The sequence below is a fragment of the Solanum pennellii genome, chromosome 6 (assembly GCF_001406875.1).
Source record: "Solanum pennellii chromosome 6, SPENNV200".
In the NCBI taxonomy this organism is placed as follows: domain Eukaryota; kingdom Viridiplantae; phylum Streptophyta; class Magnoliopsida; order Solanales; family Solanaceae; genus Solanum; species Solanum pennellii.
In genome coordinates this window covers 29024628-29032266 of record NC_028642.1, presented here as the reverse complement: position 1 = coordinate 29032266, position 7639 = coordinate 29024628, and positions in this window count along the sequence as shown.

Sequence of the window (7639 nt, the reverse complement as noted above, 5' to 3'; positions counted from 1 at the left end):
ATATATATATATTCATCAAAAACTTTTATTCTCTTTACTTGTGAACTTTTCAATATAGAACTTGTTAGTTCAACAAAAAATGTGCATGTATAACCATAACTAAAATTACCAATGCTAATATTGGATGCTATAAATTACCATATACTGAAGACTCTTCTCATTTGCTTGGCACTATTAGGAAAAGAAATATAATACTTATCTTTATTTATTTCAATTTAGTAGATTTCCCTCAAACTGTATTCTATTAGCCAATATATTTGCATATCTTTAGTTGTATACTTATATTAGATTGTTGTATAATATATTTATATTTTTTCAGCATCTTTATGTATTCAAATTTTAATAGATTTATAATAATGAGTTTAATACGTATTCTGTTATGTGTTTCATTTTAATTTTTATGTCGTCAATATTCATGAATTAGAATGAATATTCAAGCTTTTGTATACAATGTAGTTTTTCTTATTCTATGTTGTTAACTAGAAATAGATTTATATATCAGTAAATGTTTAGGTATGTATTCATTTTATTTTTGAACATGTGCAGGCAAATGAGTTTTATCTCAAAAATAAATCAAAAAAAGCTCCCCATATTCATTGTTTATTTAACCATGACATAAAAGCTGACTTGATGAAGAATTTACAGGTCATGTATACAATGTATTCTGTGAGAGCACTTGTTTTGATAATTACATGCAAATGCATCAATGTCGTGCACGCGGACAAATACATAGGTGTTGCATGACTTTAGAACTCAATTGCAGTGCTCGCCAAGCATTTGTCATGCATGTAAATGGTTTCAGTTCTTGTTTTTATTAATGTAGAAATCTTGAAGTTCTGGTTAAATCTTATTGGTTTATATAATTCTAATGATTCAAAGTTCTAGGTTAATATTCAAGTGTTTTAGTCCTTTTCAGTTTATTTCATCTATCTCTATGCTGTTATAGTTTATGAATCTTTGCTAACATATTTTTCTTACCAAAGAGCATATATGATGCTTGTGGTAAGTGAGGAAAAAGAGCATCTTATTTGTGCGTCTTGCTAAAGTATTGTAAGTGGGGTACACAAAGCTCATCTTATCAGCAACTAAATACAAATAAATATCAAGAGAACATATATGTAAGGTGAACCTAAAGCTCATTTTTTGCGGTGTACTTTACTATATGTTAGAAGCTTACCTGCAAGAAATATGCTTCTACCAACACAACTTTGATACTAAAACTAAAAAAAGTAACTGTAATGATTATGCTTGTGACTAGTATAAGTTTACACATACAATTTAGGTAGAACTAATATATTAAAGATTAAACCATGGATATGAATACATTTCGAGAAACGAAAACAAAAAAAAATTGTATGCTTTAAAATGTTACAGATGGATGTAATCTTGTTGTTTAGGATTCAATCAAATTTTGTAACACAATGATTTTTTTAAATTATAAAATTATGCAAAGAAATAGTATGTACAATTTTAAATTCAAGTAAAAACAATATAACTGCACTTGATATTAAATTATAAATACAATTAAGCTTGAAAACAAGTAACTGTAATGGTTATGTTTGGGACTCATACAAGTTCACACATACAATTTAGATAGAAAAAATATAATGTAGATTACAACCATGGATATGAATACATTTCGGGATAAAACGTATACCAAAAAAATTATAAATACAATTAAGTTTGAATACAAGTAAATGTAATGATTATGTTTGTGACTCATACAAGTTCACACATACAATTTAGATAGAACTAATATAATGTAGATTAAAACCATGGATATGAATACATTTCGGGATAAAATGTATCTACAATTGTATGCATTCCAATGATTCAAATGGATGTAACACTTGATATTAAAATATAAATACAATTAATTTTTGAATACAAGTAATAACAATAATAATAATAACAACAACAACAACAACAACAACAACAATAATAATAATAATAATAATGATATAAGTACGAGAGAAGCCGTATAGAGAATACGTTTCGAGAGATTAATACCATGAACATGAATACATTTCGCGAGAAAACAGATACCAAAAAAATTGTATGCTTTAAAATGTTACAGATGGATGTAATCATTTTGCTTGGAATTCAACAAAATATTGAAATACATAATGAAATTTTGTAATATAAACTTATATAAAGAAATAGTATGTACAATTTTAAATTCAACTAAAAATAATATAACAACAATTGATATTAAATTATAAATACGATTATGTTTGAATACAAGTAATTGTAGTGGTTATGTTTGTGACTCATTCAATTTCACACATACAATTTAGATAGAACAAATATATTACAGATTAAAACTATGGATATGAATACATTTCGAGAGATAACATATACCAAAAATTGCCGAATTCGATTAGAAAAATCTCACAATAGTATGCATTTCAAGATAAAACATATAAAAAGAATTTCATTTTATTATATAAATTAGAAGGTATTATAATTCCGGAAGCAATTTAACTCTAATAAGATATAAAAACGAAACATTTTAACTATACAATATGCTGTCCATTCCTACACGAACGCCTATTGTGCCCTTTAAACCCACAAGTACTGCAAGAATGATTTCTCTTCTTCCCATATATCTCGCTATACGTCTTTTCACGATACTTTTTGGATGGCCTTCCAGGAAGCTTTTTGTGATTTGGAGGCCGCACTATATCGTCCTTAATATACCCAGGTACATTCCACTCGTTTTGATCAGGCAACGGATTAATTGGAATGCTACATGTATCCAACAAGTTACTTGGCTTATACATGTCGAAACAATATGGTCCAACATCAAAATGTTTCTTCTTTAAAACGGTCCAAGCGTGCGAACATGACATTTCATCCATTTGAAATCTCTTGCAAGTACAAGTTTTATTTTTCAAACAAACAATATAGGTTCTACCTCGGTGATGAACACTGTACACATAATTATTAGATGGTACACTACAAAAATAAATAAACAGTTATGTTATATAATGTTGATGAACATAAAAGTTGTAAGAACATACCTTCATACGTAATGATGCTTCTTCATTAGCAACAAGCATCTTTTGTGTTTTACCACAAAGTGTGGTGAAAGTATGTGAAGTAGACGTATGATTTTTTAAATTTCATCTTGCAAACATCTGCCATACTTCCTCAAGAAAATCGCATGCCGGTAATTTCCTTTCTTCAACTTGACAAGTATTTATGCACTCAGCTATGTTTGATGTCATAACCATTCCTTGATCAACTGTTGCATATACCCTAGCCCATTTTTCATAACTTGCCGATTCCAAGTAATTTTTTACACAAACATCAACTTGTTAAACCTTTTTCATCAGTTCATCAAACTCATATTGTTTGTGCCTTTTACATCCCATAAAAAACTTCTGACAGACTATTGTGCGACTTTTTAAATAGTGTTTTCACATTTTTTCACAAATGTCAAGTACAAGCATAATGAGAAACTTCATCAAATAACCTCGAAACTACCTTTATAATACTTTCGTTTCGATCGGATACAACGCACATATTATCTTTAACGCCATGAGCTACTCTAAACTATTCAGAAAACCAAGTCCATGATGTATCATTTTCTGAATCAATAAGTCCACACGCTAGCGGCAATATATTTCCTGTACACAAAACGTTTAATAAAATTATTATCTCATATAGAAATACTATCTTAAGCACTCAAACAAATTGTATATATTATCAGTCGAGTACCTTCTCCATCAACAATACTCGCAGAAACAAATGTTCCATTATACGTCCCCCTGAGGTGGCTGCCGTCAACTATGACAATTGGTCTACAACAGTCAAAGCCTTAATAAAAAGATATAGAAATTGATTTTCATCGGTTTTCTTCATCCTTATATGAGATCCAGGGTAGGTAGTATCCAATATGTATAAGTAGCTCGGCAGTTTACCATAAGAATCAATGGGGTACCCCTTAAAGAAATTGCAGCCTTTTCCTTAGCCTTCCACGCCACTGAGTAGGATACATTTACTCAAAGAGCTATGATGACATCTTGTTTTATATCCTTTGGCGTCAACTTCCTTTTATGATCAACAAACTTGGGTTGTATCATACCTCCAATAAGATTGCTTGTTGCCTGACATTGTTCATTCAACTTATCTTTCAATGGACACGTGTGCTCATCTATGAATTTTCTAATTCTAAACATTCCAGATTTATTGATACTTGACGACTTCAACATCCACCCACAATTCTCAGACACACAAATAAGTGTATAACTGTTTGGATAACACCATATTAGAATTAGTTTAATACAAATAAAATGTTTGATAAATGTAAAAAAGCATAATAAAAATACTATTATAAGAGAAATCCAAACCAGATACACATATCATGTTTGACTCGATCTGTCTGTTTTCCATTGAAATCTATGATCAATTGTGTATTGCATCATCACAGCTTTTAAAGTTCCCTTGTCATTATAAACTTGATCTTCCAACACTACCTTATGTTTGGTGTTTGTAATAATGTCGCAATTCATGTAATTGTTATTGTTCGGCACACTAAGCACTAATTTTTGTGTATCAACTATATTTATTCGATCATGCCCACACATTTCAAATCCATCTTCCAAAATATTTTTATTAGCCAATTGACAGTCATTAACAAATACGGATACACATGCAGGATACTTTGATAATTCTTTGTTATCTTTTTTTAATGACACATACACCCTCATACTCATGTCGTTGTGTATTTTCAGAGGTGCAGTACTACCCTCTATCTTATATTTAAGTTTCACAATGTTGAAGCTCAGGTCCACAAAAATTTTCTTAGAAACAAGATCCATTAATTCTCCTCTAAATGTTGAATACTACTTTAGCATAATTGCTTCTGTATTGTAATCAACATAGCAATTGTCCTCGTTCCACCTCCTAGAATGCATGACTAAAAAACTAATGCTTCCCATGATTACATTAACAAATATATACTTGTTGATCACATTTTTGGAGTATTCCAAATAAAAGAAAAATGTGTCCAATATCCAATTATATAAATGTACATTTCAAGAATAACTCAAATACATAACTTTCTGCATACATTAACAGCTGTTTCAAAACTAAAACATACATAATTTCATATTGTTAACAACAAGAAATAAACAAAAATAGATACCAAATATGAGTCTAAAAAGAATCAATCACTTATCAAACCTTGTACATCATATAATCGGGTACAATTATATGCTTGTTCCTCATCTTGTTCAGAGGTTTTCTATTGATATCAATGGAACTAGAGTCGAACTTTCATAAAAAAGCTAGAAATTATACAAAGATTTAACCTATTTATAATAAACAACATAAAAGAATACCTGATCTCGAAATTAATTAAATTGCATCGAACTAACGAAATTTTAGTTGTAGGATTCGAAGATTTCCGCTTTCATAATATTTTCGTATTCGTTCTATTTGCCGAATCGATTCGACTGATGAAGCAATTTTAACAATTGAATAATTAGGAAGACAAATTTGTTCGTAACTTTTTTTTTTTATAAATATCAAGAACAAAGGAGGAAAAGAAACGCTCAACTCAAAAAATAGCAAAAGTTCAGCTTTTTCAAAAGTAACTGAAGAATTATTAAAGTCCTATTTACCTTTTTTATGTTTTAATTTCCATTTTTCTCTAATGTTTATTATAAATATACGTATTATATTAAAAGAAAAAAAATACAATATTCATCATATTAAGAAATTAAAACATTGCTAGTTTTACTAAATAGTTAAAATGTTGTTAAGGATTCACCCAAAAGACTAAAATATTGTTGTTTTGCTAAATTTCCCTTTTTCAAATCCATTTATAATTAGGGCTTATAAGCCTGGTCTAAATAAGTCATTGGGTCTTAAGGCTTGATCGAAGTTGGGTCGAGGTTGGTGGTTGGCCCACAGGCCATCAAAATTACTCCACTGTTTCATTTTATGTGGCACTTTTCAAATTTTGAGATTCAAAAAGGTCTGTCTTTAACCTTGAATTTTTCATATATCTTTAATACATTTTAAATTATCAATTACTATTAATTATAGTATTTTTTACGTAGTTTATAAATATATAAATTTCATTTTAAAACTATTGAAAATTTCATGCGTAAATTCCCGGTCAAACTTAAACTATTTGACTCTCGAAAAACGAAAAGTGTCGCATAAATTGGGACAGAGGAAATACTTAATTTGACTCAAAACAAGTAAATTTTCAAGAGAACAATTTTAAAATGTAATAGACATGATAATAATCTATAGTTATAGTTTTAATAGTTGTGTTTCATAGCTATAGTTTTATTTGCTATGGAGGCTAGGTTTGTTTATTTCTTTCCATTTGTATACTCTTGCAAATATACAAATAGGTTAAGTATATACAAATTATGTATTTATACATTTAGAAATTTTTTAAAAACTCTATTTGTATTTTTGCTTGCCAATATATAAACAGGATAATATAGTATAAATTTTTCATAAATCGTGTACAAAGCATATACAAATTATGAATTTATACAGTCAGAAAACGAATTATACAAATTTTGAATTTATTACAATTCAGGCGTATTATACAAATCAGGCGAATAACAAGTATTGAGAAAACTATTGCCGCAAATTATAATTTTCTTAAACTGTAGATGTATTACCTATTAAGCTAAATGTTTATGAAAGAAAAAAAAGGTAAATGTTTTCTATAATGCATAATTTCCCCAATTTTTAAAATGTAATTGTTCCTTAGTTTATAAATTTATTTGTTGCCAAAAGTTTTATCTAAAACTATTAAAATTACACTATCGTGTATTGACAGAATTATAAATTGGAATAGAGTGAAAAAAAAAGGGGTGGGGGCTAGGGACAACCCGATTCAGTCAATGACCCTTCTAGAGTTGAGTTGAATTGGTCATTTCAACGCCCTTTTAAATAAAGTAATTCATTAAATTTCTTATTTCGCAGCGCTTAAATTGGATGAAACTCAACTAAATTTTTTTTACAACTCTACTTCGTAAGTTAAAGTATCATTTTAATTTATATTTGTGCAAATAATTCTGATAACATCTACCCTTCCGAACGCTACGTCTATGTTTTCTGTTGTTGCCCAAGCCTTTAAATTATCATTCCATTGTCATTTATACATATATTTGTTTTATAATCTAAAACAATTGGCATATGCACTTTTTTCGTATTTAATTTAACTTTAAATAATACTACTTAAACTTTCATTTTTTTCTAAAACGGAAAAGGCTCAAAAATATCCCTAAATATTTGAAATAACTCAAATTTACCCTAAAACTATATTTCGGCTCAAAATTATCCTTCCCGTCATACTATTTGGTCAAAAGTACCTTTCTTATTAACGGAAGTTGTTAAATGCCATGTGGATGTCATATCGATGCCACATTACATGTAGACTAAACAGAAAAGGATCAAAAATACCGTTAAACTATCCGAAATAGCTCATATATACCCTTAAACTATATTTTGGCTCAAAACTACCCTTCCCGTCAAACTATTCGGTCAAAAGTATCCTTCGTATTAATGGAAGTTGTTAAATGCCATGTGGATGCCACATTGCATGCCAATAAGGTTCCACTGCCACATAGACTAAATCCTTAAATCCAAATCACTCCCCTCC